This window comes from Quercus suber, unplaced genomic scaffold, assembly GCF_002906115.3.
Source record: "Quercus suber isolate HL8 unplaced genomic scaffold, Cork oak 2.0 scaffold_161, whole genome shotgun sequence".
In the NCBI taxonomy this organism is placed as follows: Eukaryota; Viridiplantae; Streptophyta; class Magnoliopsida; order Fagales; family Fagaceae; genus Quercus; species Quercus suber.
Window position 1 is genome coordinate 354594 of NW_027069622.1, and position 20770 is coordinate 375363.

Consider the following 20770-nt stretch of genomic DNA (forward strand, 5'->3'; position numbering starts at 1 on the left):
CTCGAGTTCCATATGAATTAGTTATCCACATCAGCTTTTGCCACCTTAGAACTCAAGTCTTTGAGACTCGAGTTCCTTCATCAAGCTTAAGTCTCATAGACTCAAGATGTTACATAACAAAATAGTTTTCAAAACCTGTCAACTAACAAAATTGTTAGTAAAATCATGCTAAAAGCCAAAAAAAAAAAAAAAAAAAACAAGAAAACTTGTTTGGCCTAACCTTTCTGAAGCCAATCAACAATTTGCACTAATGGTTGAATTTATGGATAATAATTGTAGTGACCCAAAATGAGAGGTCTTGCATTCTATGAAATCCCAAATCGCCTAAGGAAGCAGATGAGAATGTGCTTATAAGGCATAACCTTTATTTAATGTGTAGAGGCATTTTCCTCCACTGTTGTATGCTTTAGGAGAGAACAAAACCGTGAGGGGTATAAGTCTCAACGTAAACAATTTCTATATAGTTGGGGCGGAGTCATTACAAATGATATCAGAGCCATGCCCTAGCCAAAAGTGTGGGCCCCACACGTGAGGACACGTGTGCCTATAAGGGGAGTGGATTGTAGTGACCCAAAAGGAGAGGTCTTGTATTCTATGAAATCTCACATCGCCTAGGGAAGCACATGGGAATGTGCTTATAAGAAATGATGACACAGGACAACCAGAACAAAATTGAAATAACGGAAAAATAAAAGATATGACCTAAGAATCAGCACCTAGGCCTTGCTTGGAGTCAACATCAAGCGGGGAAACCACTAGGAGTCAACACCTAGGTAGACCTGGAGTCAGCACCAGACCAAAGAAAGACCAAACGGCCATTATTTTTATTCATCAAAATATCAACTATCTCCTTAAGGAGTACAATAGATTGCTTATAAATGATTGCTAAACCCTAGTTCTAATTAGCTAGAAAACCCTAATTGCTTTATTATAGAAATAACATTGCTTCCCAAATTAAAATACTAATAGCCCAATAAACTACTAGGACCTAAAACATAAAAATACAATTGACTTGCAAACATAAATAATATTAAATAATAATTTTCTAGCATCTCCCACATCAAATGACCTCCCTTCTATGTGTAGAGGTATTTTTCCCTACTGTTGTGTGCTTTGGGAGAGAACAAAACCGTGAGAAGTATAAGCCAGAAAACGAACAATATCTACACAATTCGGACAGGATCGTTACAATAATGGTTCTAGGGAATTAAGATGTGAAAGACCCAAGATGAAATAATTTATCATGCAACTATATAGACTTCAAAGATTGATAAGTTCGAAGAAGACATTATCAAGAGTAGGAGGTAGAATATGCACAAACCTATCAGATGATGGATTTGATTTTAAGGCATGCAAGTGCTTGTGGTCAACTGCACCTCCATTCAACCACATATTACATGAAATTCACCTCATGGAACTCACTTGAACAAAAAGTAGCCAAAACACCAAAAATTCAATAAATTCCTATAAAGTATATGCACCCTACAAAAAAAACAGAAATAAAAAGCTAATCATCACTTCCTACCTCAACAGCTTTTCTGTGTATATATGCATTATTTACAAAAAAATTAAATAATAATAATTCCCAAAGCCAAATTTACCTACAAAAAACAGTGAAAACCATCAAACGAAACCCAAATAACTCAACATAACAAACAAAGTATTCAGCCTTCTGATACAAAGTAACAATTAGATAGCAAGGACCCAAGGTCACACACAAAACCAATTGGCAAACACAAAATGAATATACAAATATGAATATGTACATAGAGCTTACATAAGTCAATTGCACAAATATATAAAATAAGTGTTCAACACATCTATTCCATAAGAAAATTTTAGACAAAAACTAACATTATAAGGTGATATCCAAAACATGGCATTAGAGTGCTACTACATATCTTTCCCATTTTCGTTTTATATATTCAGATAAAAGTAATTCTAAGTAGTGAAGTCATAGATTGTAGCATCATTTTCATTCTTTTAAAATGATTACTTAAATAAAGCCACAACATTTATTAAAAAAAAAAATACACATATCCAATCCAAAGAAATTTGTAAATAGATTGCACGTGCATAAACAGTTGGGTTCCACACATCCAATACAAAGTTCAGTTTAAGCATTTCTTTGAAAACTCGTGGGAATAAAGAAATCAACAAAAAATATATATATAATTCATAAAATTGAGAAACCAAATAAAATAGCAATCTGCCAGAAATAAAAAGCCAAGAGGAAAACATATGAAACGTTGGCGCTCCAATACCTAAGAGAGAGGAAGAAAGATTAGGTACTGTCGTCCACGATGTAGCTTTCTCCATATTCATCAGGCCAATCTGTTTGCTAAAGAGGACAATGTCAAGGTTGTTGAAGCTCTTGGTGATGTGCACTTCAATTGTGTAGTCGAGGCACTGCAAGTGCAAGGTTGAAAGATAAGTGGAATGGAAAATTTAAAAACAAAACTAAAAGTTACCTGGAGGCCATATCATTTAGCTCAAAATCTTTAGTTCATTCCTGGAGTTTTGTGATTTCGTTTGCACAAAGGTGCAGCTGTTATTAACATCACCTCATAATACTGATTCATAATCTATGTACAATGCAGCTTTGGTTGTCCCCATAAGCCCAAAACTACCATTGAACTTCTACTTTAGAAGACCCAAAATATCAAACTTTCCCCAAGCTGCCAATGACTAAGCCTTCACTCAACATGGAAATCCAGAGTAAGAGAGACATCAGTAAAAACTATTTAATACTACAATGTATTAAATACAAACCGATATTAAAAAGGTGGAAAAAAGGAGAGATTATGTGGTCATAACACCCAAACGAACTCACTGAAAGTTGTTCAAACACAAATCCAGTGAAATGAATGATCCAATATACAAACCCATAATAAACCATATATTCTTTTTCCTCCATAATCTAGAACAGAAGATGATACTCATTCCAAATGAGCACAACAGGCATAAAAAATAAGAGCCAAAGTGGAAAAAATATCAAGAGCATACAATTTGTCTCACAAATATAAAGGAAGAAACTTATAATAAATGCTAGAGATTTTTATAATCTAATGATTTAACTATTTTTAGAGATAATTTTATTGCTAAATTCATCCAAATTAGTAATAAACACTACCTCTTTAGCAAATCAAACACACCCACTTTCACAAATTAAAGTTGTTATTCAATCAGCAGTAAATAGAGATACAATAGAAATGTCATTCAAGCAGCAATAAATAGAGATACAACAGCCACTAATATAGCTTTCAACAACATCTTGAAATTCCCAAGGAAATTAGATTCTCACTGACCCAGGGTACGGGCCACACCATTGCATTTTGCGTTGACCCTTTTGTCTTTATTCATGATGATAGAACAGAATTCTTCAGTGTTATTCACCTAATCTACACTTGAAAAAATTAACTGCAAAATAATAAAACTTTTATCTAAAAAGTATAATTTATTTAAAAGGAATCAATATATATTTAATCCCGTTAATGAAGAACTGCAATTTGTATGCACTTCCCTCCCTTTATGTAACTAAAATTCATTGGTATATGGAAGATAAGTGTGCGTTTGGATAAGAATGAAAAATTAAAATTATTTCATTATTCAACTTATTTTTGCTACTATTTATAAGCCCCACTGCACTTTTTAACACTATTCATAGGCATCACTGTACTATTTCAATTAACTTTTACCTTTATCTACAGTACTTTCAACAATAATTTTTCATTTTCAATAGAATAAGTGATATCCAAACACATCCTAATTAGTAGCTACAACATTAATCTAACAGTTATCCTCATCCATCATAATTTATAAGTAATTGCAAAAGACTTTGACTAAGCTAAATAACAAATGGACCTTGGTGAAACTTCTAAAATTTTAAACATCCTACTCACATCAAACAGATGCTCAGATTAATGACTACTATATCTTTAAACCTTAACCATCATTAATATCCTAAAATGTAAACATGCAAACCCTTGCAAAAAACTGCAAACCTTCAACTCATAGATGAAAATTAAACATAAAAATATTAGTACTCACAAATGCAAACCCTTAAAGAAATCTTGTGATTTCAAAGGATATTACTGAACCCCCAAGATTTTAGCGTGTTTTAATATACCCCCCACAACCAGTCCCTATGATTGAGAATTACTAAAATCCAAATAGCCTAAAAGATCATATACTAATAGCTAAAAGGAATAAAAGACTATTTCAGTGTAATACTGCTTTATTATAAGAAAAATATTGAGTAAAAAATTATTTGCATAAATGGGGTTGTGTCTCAAACCCAAGATCAAAAAATTATCTCAATAGCATACCAAGCATCATTGAATCTAACTTTTCATCTGACAAATTCCAAGTAGCTAAAGACAAATTCATAACCTAACATCTCGTGCTGTTATGCGTGTTTACAATAACGTTATTACTTTATTTGTAATCATAGTTAAGTTTATGACAATTTTATCTTGTGTTTGACTATTACTTCTAGCAAGATGAATAGGTTTGTTTGGTTTAACAATATAATAAATGCTACCTCCTGGGCATGAGGATAAACTACTTAGCCCGTTAGGGGTGAAAACCCCTGGATTACCCGATAACTAATTCTAGCGGATGGGGTCAGTTGCCCGTAAAAGTTTGATTAACAATGAAGATTGTTGTACAATATGCTCTGCGACGTGCAACTAATCTGAGTAAAGTTCTCCTATGTCATATAAAAAAAAAAAAAAAAAAATCTTATGCTTGATGCTAAGTGTTTTGCGGAGTGAAGTTCTCTTATGTCATAAAAAAAATAAAATAAAATAAAAAAATTTCTTATGCTTGATGTAAAGTGTTTTGCTCTGTCATCTATTGCTTCATGTTTACTGCCTAATATGTGTAGTTATTATAGGGAGCAAAACATGATCTGCCCTCCTTGATTTTTCCAGGCACATACTTCATTTTAAATGAATCATAATAAACAAAATCATGTGTTCTTTTCCTTCTCAGTGATTCTTCCCATAGAACTTTGTTGCCAATATTAAAACCATGCAAAGTGATTATGTTTTTAATTCCAAGTTCCTTCATTATTTTTTATGTTTGCAGGTATTAAGTGCAGCATATCAAGTTTTAAGTGATCCATTGCAAAGAGATGCTAATCATTGAGATGGAAATATGATTTCATAACACGTCACAGATATTTGGTGTCCATTGGTGAAAGGTAAATAGATACCAAAGCCATAGCACTACAAACTGGGTGCATAGATTGTCATGTGCCCTATATGGATTTAAATTGTTGTGGCTATAAGTGGCCACAAGTAGTCCTACAATGTCAACATAACAAACATGTTGGTTATAATAAGATTTGAAAACGCCATTTTCAACAATCTTTATCTAAAAACACAATGAATTTTTACCAGTCTTTATCTCATAGCACAACGAATTGTACAGGAGGGGAAAATTAGAGTATATCAGTACTCAATAGTTTTCATCTTCCAAATAGAACCCAAAAAGGAACATCTATAAAGCAACTACATGCTGTAACAAACCAATATTACATAATAACACTTATAAAGAACCTCAACCCAGAAAATAAAAGTATGATATGCAAAAAAATATTTCATACATGTTCAAGGTTTCATGGACTTTTGTACTTTATGCACTTAATTTGTACATTGCCCCTGATGTATACTTCCCAAATACTCAGGTCACACCCTTCTTTTTATAATATATTTTTATTACTCATCCAAAAAAAAAAAAAAAAAAATATACTTCCCAAATACTCAGGTCACACCCTTCTTTTTATAATATATTTTTATTACTCATCCAAAAAAAAAAAAAAAAAAACAAAAAAACAAATGTTGCATACCTGAAGCTAAGAAGGAAAATTTCACTCCATAAACAATAAAAGATTGAATTAGGAATGAGTAGAAAAGGCATGCAAAGGAGAGCATTGTCATGTTGTTCTTTCATAAACGGAATCCCATGAAAATATTAAATAAGCAGCAATAGGAAAAGAAAAGGTAATCAACATATGTGCATTTAACCTCCATTAGTTATCTTCCCATTTCTCCATAGAAAACCAAAGATACACAAAAAAGTAGGATATATGATGCCATAGCTGAAAGGAAACAAACATAGAACCAATTTAGCTCAGAATTACATATAAAGTTACATACATGTAAAGTTACAAAATTTCATAACTTTGTTTTATCAACATAGCAAAAATTAACTTCTAGAGCCTATAAATAGAGCCACATACCGAAACCATCAATAGCACAGGTTAGGATAAAAAGAAGCAACCAAGATGACCAAATTTTGCAGTGAAATAAAGTAGAAAAGAAAATTCATGATCAAGTGGAAACCTAAGCAATCCTCAACTCCGCCAAAGCCATAGCTCAAAATTCAGATCTGTAATACTTTTCTTCTTATCCATTTTCTAGTAACTAAATAGCTTTCCTGTTAATTACACAAACCCCAACAGATTACATAAGAAGATATCAGAAATTAAAAGAAAACAAATCCAAATTTTATATCTCACTATTCACCACCACACATTTTCAAAAAATTAAAGGAGCTTGGACAAGGCCTGTGATATTTTACCTGAGGAAAACCTAGGGCTGCTTTAAGAACGCCTTCTTCATCTGCAATGTACATAAATGGTGATTTTAGAAGCAGAACAAAAAAAGGCCTTGGAATCATAATATGCATAAAAGGGAGAGAGATACGAGACCTGATGAAATCTATTCTTCCATGGTTAGGGTTTTTCCAAATTGATAGTAACTTTATCCGTGATAATTTGGATAAATTGGCGCTTCGGTTTGTACAACCTATTTTCAATTAATCTATCTAGCTTCATTTAACATTAACAATTTTTAGAGCCAGACTGGTACAGAAGATCTTGGATAGGAGTTGGGATTGGCAAAGTAAGTATTCTATTAGCAAGGCAAATGACAAAGAAATCGGGTATGAAAACATCTAAACATCAGAAAATTTTGGTCACACACATATCCAATGAAACAAATGAGTGAAGGAAAGAAATTAAACTGAAAAAAAATAATCACATTATAAATAGACAGAAAGCCACAATCCACAAATATGCTTCAGTTGCAAGATTTCCCATTAGCAATAATGAGGTGTAAAATTGTGGAGGTTCCAAAGCCTATGTGGCACAACATGAGTAAGTCAACTACAGGTCAAACCGTCTTTGGTTTTATAGCATACTAGCCTAAAACCCGTGCTATGCATAGGGTACCCTTCTATTTAAAGAAACCACCTCTAGATAGATGCTAAGATTTAAAAATATTTGACCCAATACACTAACATATTCCATTAAGTTACAATTCCCATGAAAATCAAATGCCTTTATCTAAAATCTGAGATTCTCAGGACGAAAGAGTGAGAGAGAGAGAGAGAGAGAGGGAGGATGGATACAGTCAGTTTATGGTATATTTAATAAAAGTCCAATTCCAAACAAACCAAGAAAAGAAGACATATTGGACTTCAGCCAAAAGGTTCTCCCCATTCAGCATTGTAGTTAAAGGGGCTGCCATAACATAGAAAATAAATGTTAAAAGGTGAAAGATGAACTTCAAGCAAACTTTAGGGATGAAAATATATCATTGCCTTTTCCCAAAAATTTGAAAATTCAATATAAAACAAACAATTAGATCAAAAAGATTTCTTGAAAATTATTTCTTTTCATGAGGCGCAAACAAAAAGAATTAATAAATCATTCCAAGGAAAAAAAAAATATCCAAAAATAACATATGAAGACTACAAGAAACTTCTTCTAACTTTTGGCTTGTAACAATAAAAAATCTATTCAAAATTTTCATGAAATCATAAAATTAATCATGGTTACGGTGTTTTTCAACCCACATGTTGATACTAATCGCATCAGGTTCAAATGTAGAATGTTAAATGCTCCTTTCCTTCTTCCAACTTCTGCCTTTGCATTATGGTCTCCATAGAAACCCCAACGTATATAATAGGGATAAGACACGTGGACAATTTTTAGAAAGTAAAAGCAAAAAATACTAACACTGTATATTAATATTTTACAACATAAATAAGCTCAACCATGAAGGGCATCTCCTCCAATGCCTCAAGCACTGTCTTCCCCATCTTCAGCACTACCAGACACTACAATAACAACCACCAGATTGATAACCACTTAACAATTGCTCTCTCCACAACCACCCTAAATCTCTTTCACACCATACTGCCAGCACTGCAATGACAACCACCGCCCCTAACTCTATCACCACAGCTATTATCAATGTAACGCTTCTCTTATTTACGAAGGCAAACAAAAAAAAAATTGAAGTAAAAATAAAAAATAAAAACTTTCAAAAGGGTTAACTAATTGGTGCCTTCACAAAATCTTACCTCTGTGTTGCAAAATAATCAGGAAGTGCCATAGCAACACCCTGTAAAATAGAACTGAACAAAGTAAGGCAAAATGACATATCTCACCATGTAAGTGACATTTTGTAATAAGAAGATTGCTTTTAGCTCATCCTATATAAGTGTCAGTACTCTATTATTATTGTTATTGTTATTATTCCTAAATAATACCTGCCTTAAACGTCATTATTTATTATTCCTAAATAAGTGCCAGTACTCTTTTTTTTTTTTTTTAAATCCAAAATCTTAATCACACAATCAGGTTATGAACTGCCAAAGATAGAAAAAGAATACAACATTGAAAATAAGTTCACTTAAACAATATTAAAATAACTCTGATAATCTTTTAAAACAACTTTTATAATAAATTTAAAAAAATCAAAATATAATGCAGTAGAAAAACTACTTGGCAATATGGCATTTCTCTCATGAACCAATCTGTTATGATTCTAGTTTTTCATAACATAATTGAGATCACTAACATACCACACACGAATGATACATGTTTTTTGATAAAGATGTCCAAAGAAAACACAATTGAAGGATGATTCTTTCATGGACCAATCTAATTACAATACTAATATTATAACATGATTGAGAGTTTTAATAGAACATACCCTGATACTATTTTTTTTTTAGTAGGTACATCCAAGTGAGAAGAATTTACTAAACTGGGCACCTAATGTCCTGGACAATATTTCCTAATAACTACAGTGAAGAGTTGTTAAATAAAACAGGTGCAATCAATCATAGTAAATCTAATTTGTACCAAGTTTCACCACATATTTCCAATGACTTTTAAAAAGGGACCATTCAGAAACAACACACCCAAAAATATTAAAATTTTAAAATAAAACTTTAAGATTAGTTTTGATTATTAAAGATTTGCACCGAATGAGAAGGCAAATTCAAAATTAAAGTGGCCCAAATATGCAAAATCAATTCTAAATACCTAAAACCAATTTACGCCAAGCTTGATACCCTAAACAAAACAACTTCTATCCAAAATCCATTAATCAAAACCAAATCTAACCCATCTATTTAAACTAATTAAACAAAACTACTCCTAACCAAAAAACCTACATCATAACCAATCAAACAAAAATACCCTAATTCTTTTTTTTCTTTTTTTCGAAACAAAATACCCAAATTCTAAGTGGGCATTTTTTCCTACTTGTCAAAACAGGCTAAATTTTAGAATTTGACTCTCTCAACTTCCGCTTTTATATATAGTATATGATATATAGACTAACCACTAACCCATGCAATGCATGGGATAGTTTTAGAAAATTCTGTATATTCACTTTGACATTGACTACCACATAAAACTCATAATAACAAAAAATAAAATTAGAAATTGAAACAAAAACCAAACACACATAATCTAGATATGTTGAAATAAGACAATGAAGGTAAAGTAACTGACACAATCATGTAGTGAAGCTAAAATTACACATGCAAAAATCCAATAAACATAAATTGAACAAACCAAAAAAAATTAAATCCAATCATGAAAACGAAGTAAAATCTATACCATGGAATGCAAGGTGCATGCAGATTTGGACGGAAAAAAATTTGAAGTTATGAATATTTGCATTTGCAAAAATCAAAACCGAGAGATAACCAAAGTCCAAATAACTACCAAATACACAAACAGACCATATGCGAATAATTTATACATAATTTATAATTGATATGTAAAATAATAATAAAAACTTTCAAAAAAAAAAAAAAAAAAGGAAACTAACCAAATAAATAATACTATTGACCTACATTGAATACTGATCATGAAGCATGGTACAAAATTTCTTCGAAACAATGGCCAATCAAGACCAAAACAAATTGTTGTGTAATCAAAGATGAATTGAAGCTCACTCTGTCACTTCGGCCACTGCCCAAAAAAAAAAAAAAGAACAAGCAATCGAGAAATTAAAATTAAATAGCTTTCCATGCATTAAAAATTTATCACAAAATTGTGCCCAAACCCCAAAGCATATATTGTAATTGACGTTACGGTCTTCTTTGAGCTAACTGCTGTCTTTAGTATCGTGTTTGTTGACTAATTTGTTGTGCTTTAAATAAAATCCAACAAGAGAATTTATATATGTATGTATGTATGTATGTATAAAGGGGGAAAAAGGGAAAGAACTCATATTGAAGAAATTTGTAGAACTTCCTTCTCTCTTGCAAAATCCCTAAAAATAAGTCTTTACCTATCTTATAAGTAGCATACACAAGTTAATTTTGCAATTAGTTTCAAGGAAAAAAAAAATTGTCTAATCTCATTCCAAAACCAAGAACTTTTATTAATTGTATGTTGCAGAGCATACCATACAACAATCCTCATTGTTAATCAAACTCCTATGAACAACTAACTCCACCCGCTATAAATAATTACCAAATAATCCAATGGCTTTTCACTCCTAATGGGCTAAACAATTTATCCTCATGCCCAAGAGCCACATCCAAAAATATTTATAAGTGAAAATTTGTAAAAACAGTAAGGGGTCAACTTGAATCTAGAGAAAATTGTTAGAAAAAAAAAATGCATAGCAACAATTTTTCAAACTTAAACACCCAGAATAAAAAGAATAAAAAATAAAAAGATTAAAAAATTCTTTCAACCTAAATTTGATATAACTACATTCTTCAATCAAAATGGTTGGCAAATCTGTCTTCTCTTAACTTGCCATATCTCAAAAAACCCACTTTTAAGCTGCCAATACCAACCAAAAAAAGAAAGAAAGAAAGAACCATTAAGAAGGATATATGAAACAAGAATGACAAACCCACTGAAATTTTAGAGAATTAGGTTTTGGTGAAAGTCCTAGGCTTGAGTCAAAGCTTTCATTAAACATGTAAAAGGCTCAGTATTAGTATTTCAAAGACAGAGTGAGAGAGAAATCAATCAAGCCATACAAAAATTTGGAGAGAGAATATTTGAAAACACCGAAGACACAAACCAGCCACTGCCTTTCAATTTCCCTCTCTCAGCCTCCAAGGAAACCATCATTGCTAATTCCCTTTCTAACTGGAGAAAGAAAATTGGGAAATTTGCCTCACCCGATCTCCACTCTCTAGCCTCTGCCTCTCTCTAGCTCGTTGGCTTGTTGCTTCATATGGTATCAAATAGCATCTTTTTGTCTCACCACTTGAATAAACCAAAACACCATTTTGAAGCCACTTCACGATTTTCATATAGTTAATAAACCTAGAAGATAGAAACGTGGCATAAATTTATCTAGCCACATGGCACAATAAGGAGTGTTCAACAAAAATTAAAACAATTCACTTTCAAATTATACTAGTCACTAACCAGTGCAATGCACGGGGTAATTTAACAAAAATAATATATATTTACTTCACTTAAAATGAATTGGAAAACCATCCACTCATAATAAGACTCAACATACTTAAAAACCGAAATCATGTTTGCTTAAAGGAAAATCAAACAATTTGCATATCAACTATTGCAAAAATGGTAAGAGATCAACAAAACAAACAATTTGCATCACTTTCCTTTTATTCCAACCTTAGAAGTGTCCAACAAGGATCAAATTGAAGCGCTTCAATTTGGCTTAGGTTGGACTCTTTTCATATGCAATGCACTATAGTAGACAATAGTCTGGGATGATGATAAACACCATCCCCCCTTGGATCATGACAACAGAAACCACCTACAGGGTTTCACATTCTATGAGGTAAAAGTGATGACAATCCAACTACAAATTGTAAAACCACTGAATTCATTTGATGGAGGTAGTCACACTTAAATTATTATTAATTAATTGTCAAGCTTTAGAATCAGACTCAACTGCAAGTTGGACTACAAATATTGCTAACATAATCAATTGCAATTTACATAGCAAATCATAATTCCAAGCTGAAATTCTTAAGGCAAGCCAGAATTCAACTTGAGCAATCTATGTGTTAAACTCTAGGGGTCTATACATTTTTTTCAGCATTAGAGTTTTAGATGTCATTGTGATAAAGATTAAGTCTTTCAAACATGGAAAACTCAGCTTGTCTACAATTATCTTATTGGTAACACCTAATAGAACCCAACAATAATTAGCAGACATTGACACCTAGAAATCTATAATAAATTTAGAACCTTATACAGAAGCTTTGTATTAGAACACAAATTAGTAAACCAAAGTGCCAAACTAGACCTAAAAACCACAAGCATCAGTGTTTACCTAAGTAGTCCGCAGAAAACCATTATGAATCTGTTGTTGCAACAATCCATAACTCCTAGCATATAAACCCAACAACCCATCAATCATTTTACCATCAGTTTCCAGAACCTCTCATTCACAAAACTTGAAATGTTCTTTCAAAGCTAAATACCAAAATGGCAACACCAAGATCAGCTTCAATACCCATATTACAACCAAAAATAGTCTACCAAATAAGTAAAAATCTCCAAAATGAACCATAAATTAGTTCTCAATTATAAATTTCATATTTATAAAGAAAATCCAAAACTCTAATCTCAATCCACAAAACCACCACAAAATAATGCATAAAAAAATTACATCCGCTTCTTAGTTTCCCACATTTTTTTTTTTTAATAATCTTTAATGTGTTTTCCCCTAAACTTTCGAATGCACAATCTCAAAAGGACATTGTGATTCAATTCATCTCCTTTCTACTACATAAAACCCTCTCATTCACAAAACATGACATTTTGATTCAATTCAACTCCTTTCTACCACATAAAAGCCACTCATTCACAAAACCTGAATATTTCTTCCAAAGTTAAATACCAAAATACCAAGACCAAGTCCATGTGCAATATCAATCCCACCACCTAGTTTACCAAATCAATGAAAATCTCCTATCTATCACCTCACATTCATATACCCATAATTCTTTTCCAAATAGCATTCAAAACACCAAGCCACTTCTAAATCAGACCCAAATTCCTTTAACCCACAATTCATTCTCAATTATAAATTTCAAATTTGTAGAGAATCATGAACTAAAACTTCCTTACGATTACAAACTTCGAATTTATATCCAAAATTAAAGGCTTAGATCAATGCCTACACAAACTTAATTAAAAAAAAAAAAACTTTATTTAGTTTTAATCTCTTACCGACTCTGGGAAGAAATTGTCTCAGACAGGAATGGAGACAAAGGAGACTTGAGTTCCTTCAATCTCTCTCACCCCACCTCAGCCAACTGATTCAAAAAAATAAACAAACCAACAACAAAAATTCAGCACTTTGTCACTAGTGTTCATGGGTGTGGACGTTGATGGGTTCCTAAGAAAAACGAAGGAGGAGGAGGATGAGAGAGAGAGAGAGAGGATGGGTTCCTGAAAAGAAAGGAGGAGGAGGATGAGAGAGAAAGAGAGAGAGTGGAGAAATGAGAAAGAAGAGAAGCGTTGATCGAATAATCTACCAATCAGTTTTTGCTTCTCAGTCTAGTGTGTGCTCCTGGAGGTTCCTACGGGGCGGATACGATGGGGTCAGCCCATTGATTTTCCTTGCTTTTGCCGCATTTTGCGGGCTGGAATCCAAAAGGGTTAACCCAAAAATAGTTTTAAAATGGGATGGGTCTTACAGAACACAGGTCTTATAAACTCGAGTTCCATGTGGATTAGTTATCCACATCAGCTTTTGCCACCTTAGAACTCAAGTCTTTGAGACTCAAGTTCATTCATTGAGCTTGAGTCTTAGACTGAGAAGCTACAGCATCATGATAATCAGAGAATGTAGCACGACCAGTTGGAATGTCAAGGAGAAGGCCAGGGAAAGCTCTAAACAGAATGGATCTAAAAAAGTAGGCAGGCAATAATCGCACTAGAAATAGAACACAAAGAATTTATGTATAAATAAGAATGTGACATAAGAAAGAAAAAATAATAAATTTAAAAAAAAAGAATTAATTATTTGGTAAGCAGATTGTTGAAACCAAAGCAACAGCTGTAGAAATTTATAAAAACACCAACCAAAAATTTGAGTTAGTAGCAAGCTCCAAAAACTACAACATATGAAAAGCAAAAAAGAAGATAAAATAAAAGATGTACCTAAAAGAAATACTGTACCGGGACCAAAGGCTTGGGGCAGTCCAAGAACCTATCAAGGTTAGTAGCAGGCTCCAAAGACGGGTTTTGCAATGAATTACAGGAGAGGTTCTTTCAAACAAAAAAGCAAACATGTGGTATGAAACTCCATAATACATACAAATAGAACCTCCTGGTGGTTCAAGTCTCCTAGCCAGCATTTTGGGGCTACTACCACGGGTATTTCTCCCTATAAAATTACCAAGTGTGTGTAATCTCTGGTCTCACACACCTAGCCACAAACAGCCCTGGACACTCGTGTTAGCCACACACACCCAAAAAAAAAGAACTTATAAGATCCACCGATAGATAAAGTACACATCACTTAATAATTGTATAGAGAAATCAAAGTAAAAATCTGCTACACCAAACAAAACCAAACCTGAAGTAACACAACACATAAACCCCAGGGATCGAGATCATTCAGGGAAAAGCCCATAATTTGGTGAGCAATGGGACTCAGTACTAGAAATATTCCATCAACAAAAACAGATCCATATTTCCATCCTCATCCTCTTAAAGAAACTCCTATACAAAGACGAAGAATCAATACTTGAAGACCTTAATACTTCAACACATATCATGAATCAAATAAAGATGAGTTCATATTACAAAAAACCCACTTCCTCTTTGCTAGAAACTATGACACAATGCACGCCAACATAAGCTTAACATATTACAATGAAAAATTATAGTATATAATGAAGAAAACAATTTTTTTTTTTTTTTTAAATCTGTAGCTGCCTATCTGATAAGTTTACCAAGATAAATTGGATGCTTGACTTGTTAAGAATCAAGACTAGGTACAAAATCATGACTGTCATCATACAATCAAGAACCATGCCAGGGAAGTCAGGTTCTTCTCCACACCTTGTGCAGTAAGTAAAATGTTAAACAAGCAGCTGTGCAGTAGAAGTAGTGAACATACACAAACACACATGCTTGCATACATGCATTAATTGATTGCATATTGACACATGCACAAAAGTGTTAACTAGTTGCAACTCGACACCTGCACATGAGCAATATACGGTGCCACATTGCCTATTCTTTTAGACTAGCAAACAGCCCAGAGAAATTTCGCCAGATAACCGTAAAACAAAATATTGCAATGAACGAGGATATCATATTCAATATTCATAACCAGACATTGCATTTATGAACCCTTTATGACTCACTCAGGCAAAACTCAGATTCTAGATTCTAAAGAAACCAAGCTGATCTTCAAAGAACCTCAATTCAAAAAACTCTGTTATCAACCCCAACATAACTTAACTATTTAACAGAAACTCAAATCAAGATTTTGCTATTTACCATCATATCTTTGTTGACTCTATTGAGAATACTATCTCAAAGCGCCCCCCACCCCCCCCCCCCACCCCCCCCCCCCCACAACAAAAAAACAATATTAAAAGGTGCCAACTTTAAAATTTTCCCACAATTTTTCCCTAGCCAAACAGGGAAATAGATAACCCAAACATGCCTTTTAACTACTAATGCATGCAAGCAGAACATAACAATCAACAAAAAAAAAAACATTAAAATCAACATAATCCAACAAAAATTGTAATATAAAATAAATTAATTAATACTCAAAACCAAAATCATACCCAGGTAAACCTTAATGCAGTTTTTAACCTCAATTCCACAATTTGAAGCAGACCCACATGAACAAACACAAAGGAAACAATATTAAAAATGAGAAATCGCCTCCGAAAATAAAAACATATAAAATAAAAATAAAAAATAATATAAAAAAAATTAATACTCAAAACCTAAATCATACCCATGTAAACCTTAATGCAATCTTTTGAAGTACTGAAGGAACTACTTGGTTCTACCTATATGCCACACCTTGAAATTAACAACAAACTTGAAGAGAAAATCACTTGAGCCCCAGCCTTCAGAATAAAGCAATTAAGCATAGCTCTCTTTCATGCCAAAACTTGAATGGCACCACGAACGATTAAGAGATAGCTCCAACATGCACATAATGACCTACTAATTGACATAAAATAATTAACAAGCTAAAAAATCATTTAAATTGCAACAGTGGACTCTAATTGGAGAAACTTGCTGCAATGTTGCAGAATGTTAACTTTGTTCCATAGATGCAAATATAACAAAATCTTATCTTTTAGAAATCCATGAAAACAAAAATTGTCACTTCTAGAATATAAAAATGTTTTGAATGAATCAGACGAAAACAGCACCACGTGGTCTAGTCTAAGCCAGAAAGAAATACATTGCAAATAGAGAATGTTTGAATCACTAGAGATGCAATTACTGGATTTCAAAATTTTCTAAGGACATAATGTATGAATCACTGGGAAAATATATAGCATGCCGTCATTCATTGTACAATCTTATCACTACCTTTCCATTTTCAGTATTTAATTGGAAAAAAAGTTAATTAACACATTAAAAGTTTAACTCAGGTATAGAAGAAAGAAAAACAGCAATTCCAATTTTTCCTTATGAAATAGTAATTTATTACTCCAAACACAAATGAAGTCTAGCAAACCAAAACAGGACAAAAACAATGTCAAATATCTGATATCAACACCACTCTAAGGATCTTTACATTGGGCAAAAATCGAATACACAAAGAAATCAAATTTGCTACTAAAGGTAGTTTGCAAACTGAAATGAACATAAGTCATTCTAACCACGATGTCATTTTTTTTTATTAATTTCAAATCCTTTCAAATGAAATTAATAAGCACTCAACTAGGAATTGATATAAAATGAATTGGTTTTCTGAGAGAGAGAGAGAGAGAGAGATTAGTCTTTCCACAGTAAGACATTGTCCTCATTTTTACGGTTGGGATCAATACAATCAAGAAATTCAAAATATGATGGACAATAAAATAGAAATATAATCTCTAGCACAGCATGGGAGAAGGAATTCATCTTCGACCAAAGTTTTTAAGTATTACTAAAGTCTGACAATTAAGCGATTCGATTGTAAAGTCTTTTTATATTTTTTTCTAGCACAAAAATATTTAGAGAAATCTACATTTCCCGATTCTCTCATAATCTCAACCTGGAATGAACCTAAATCCTAATAACAATTTTGAAAGTGTAATTTTTAACACGAAATGTGCATGGTGTAAACAGTAAAATGGAGGCGAGCTCACCCCATATATGGTAGAACTTCATTGCCAGTTGAGTAACATATCTTCTCTCTGTAGGATTACAATCTCCATGTTCATAGCCTCCTGAATTGCAGACAAGAATTCTTGCCTTGCTTTTGCAGAAATAACAAGGTAATTTGGTCCATGAATAGTGCTTAAGTACACAACCTAAAATGAGGAAAAATAAAAAAGTTAAAAATTTGCTCAGGGACATTATTTACATTCATACATAAGCAGATTATAAATGGTCAAAGACGGGAACCTACTCTCATTAATTTATTCTCAGTAAGTTGTGAGTATAAATAATTGACAGACACTCAAAAAAGTGACATCAGAACTGAATGAGGGCTCATTTTTGTTGTTTCACTTTGCATGGAGATTCATTTGTGAGATTACAACTAAATCAGGGTACAATACACCCGAATTGCTCTAATAAAATGTGAAACCCATTTCACTTTAATGAAAACAATACAAGCATAATCTCAACAATCAGGAACAAAATTATAAAAATCAGGAAAGCAAACCATATCACATTATTAAGGACTATAATAAATAGGTAGTTCAATTTGGAGCAAAAACTGACCAATTACATCCCATAAAGTTCTCAACAACAATAAAACCCCAATTCAAAAATGAGATCTGGAAGAAAGTATAAAAATAATTAATTATGAAACAATTTTCTTTGTGCTCCCTGCATCAATGTGTGTTCGTGTGGGTGCTTGTCTGACTGTCTTTGTGGATGAACATACATATGCATGCACAAAAATTTATATAGATACTGTGGGCGTGTATGAGAGGGAGAGGAGGATGAGACGTTCATAGCATAAGTAAGACATTTATTTCTGGAAAAAAAATAGCCTTTCTTCCCTTGACAAGACAAGTTAAGAGGGTAAGTTACTTAACAATTTTATTTCTATTTTCCAATATCTTGCAAAGTTTAAATCAAATCAAAAACCCTCACCCTAACAGAGAGAAGAGAGAAAAGAGAGCAATAAAGAGAAGTTTTCTTTTCTTTTCTTTTTGTTTGTTTAGACCTAAGAGAGAATAAATATAAAGAGAGGAATTAATTTAATTTATAAGGGAGAACAATATGATGAATAAATTGATTTGCAACCCCAAATTCAAGGCAAGCCAGGATTCAACAAGAGCAATCTATGTGTTAAACCCTAGGAGTCTATACATTCTTTTCAGCATTAGAGCTTTAGATGTCCTTGTGACTTTCCTCCAAAGGCCAATTATACCGAAAATAATGTTACTTAAATGTAAATTAGCAGAATCTCACCAACATGTTTGACATAAACATAAGTCAAAAACATACCCAACAAAACTTTTTAAATGTAAATAATCAAGATCTCACCAACATGTTTAATATAAACAAAGGTCAAACACTTACCTAACAAAACTTCCTGAGAGCAAACCCTTAAACACACATAACAGAAGCAAACAACAACAAAATTACAACTCAACACAAAACCAGAACAAACAAAAAACCCTAAAGAGCGAAGAACAATTACATCTCTAAACAAGCAATTAACAACAAAACTAAATTTCAAAACGTTGTTTTATCAACATAGCAAATATTAACTTCTGGAATCTATTAATAGGGTCACATACCAAAACCACCAACCAAATTACAGCACAGGTTAGGAACCAAGGAAGCAACCAAGATGACCAAATTTAGTAGTGAAATAAAGTAGAAAAGCGCATTTATGGGATAGTGGAAACCTAAGCAAACTGCCACTCCAAAAAAATCATGCTTTAAAATCTAAAAAGTTCGAAATTCAAATCTTTAATACTTTTCCTCTTAACCACTTTCAAGTAACTACACAGCTTTCCTGCTAATTACACAAAATCCAACTGTTTACATAAGGAAACATCAGAAATCAAAATAAACAAATCCAAATCTTAAATCTCACTCTACAACATCACATATTTTCAAAGAAAATAAAGGAGCTGGGACATAGCATGAGATCTTACCTGAGGAAAACCTTGGACTGCATCAAGAACGCCTTCTCCATCTGCAATGTACATAAAGGGCAATTTCAGAAGCAGGAAAAAAAAAAAAAAAAAGCCTTGGAATCATAATATACATAAAGGGGAGAAAGATATGAGATCTGATGAAACCTATTCTGCCATGGTTAAGGTTTGTCCAGATTGATAGAACTTTATCCATGATAATTTATATAAATTGGCGCTTCCATTTGTCCAAACTATTTTCAGGTCATCTATCTAACTTTAACATTAACAATTTTTAGAGCCAGGCTTGTAAAGAAGATCTTGGATTGGAGTTGGGATTTAGCAAGTAAATATTCTGTTAGCAAGGAAAATGACATAGAAACAAGTATGAAAACATCCAAAATACTCATACTGATCAAAATGAATATCTATAAATGAAGTAACAGAAAATTTGGTCACAAACATTTCCAATGAAACATGTGAGTGAAGGAAAGAAATTAAACTAAACAATATATTAGAGGAAATGGAATTGAAATTCAAATATTGTTCTGATAGTAGAATCCTAATTGTTCTTCAATATAGTAGTAATATGAAACGCAAAGAAGCAGTAATATGAGCATGTGACAACTCACAAAATTTCCACAAGTGCAAGCATAAAAACGTACCAAGATATGTAATTTTTTCCATCTCAATGATAAGCATCTCTTTGCAATGGGTCACTTAAAACTTAATATGCTTCACATAATACCTGCAAACATAAAAAATAATGAACTTGGAAGTAAAAACATAATCTCTTTGTACGGTTTTAATATTGGCAACAAAGTACTATGGGAAGAATCACTGAGAAGGAAAAGAAAACATGATTTTGTTTATTATGATTCATTTAAAATGAGGTATGTGCCTGAAAAATCAAGGAGGGGAGATCATATCTTGCTCACTATGATAATTACACATATCAGGCAGAAAACTTGAAGAAATAGATGACAGAGAAAAACACTTTAAATCAAGCATAAGAACTTTTAATTCAAATTTAAAAACATCTAAAAAGAATTTTTTAGAAATCCATTCAAGCAAATTTATTATAATTTACACCAAGGGCCATTTATCACATATTTATGATGGGTGATTGTTTTGTTATGATCAAATTGGTCCCACTGATACACCAAGGGCCATTCATCATATTATAGATTATCTATAAAGACAAGTGATT

General features: G+C 32.5%; 1 long non-coding RNA gene across 2 annotated transcripts; it reads right to left on the bottom strand.

Annotated features, from left to right (window-relative positions):
- Positions 1-1248: 1248 nt before the first annotated feature.
- On the bottom strand, positions 1249-20757 carry LOC136069308 (uncharacterized). Of its 2 annotated transcripts, XR_010630516.1 has the most exons (7): positions 20226-20757; positions 19582-19622; positions 17608-17772; positions 8377-8417; positions 6589-6629; positions 2265-3420; positions 1249-1482 (listed from the first exon to the last, which is right to left on the bottom strand). It is a non-coding gene; the product is annotated as an uncharacterized LOC136069308 (long non-coding RNA). The 2 variants fall into 2 exon arrangements; XR_010630517.1 differs by lacking the exons at positions 1249-1482; positions 2265-3420 and adding an exon at positions 5854-6444.
- Between the last annotated feature and the right edge of the window lie 13 nt (positions 20758-20770).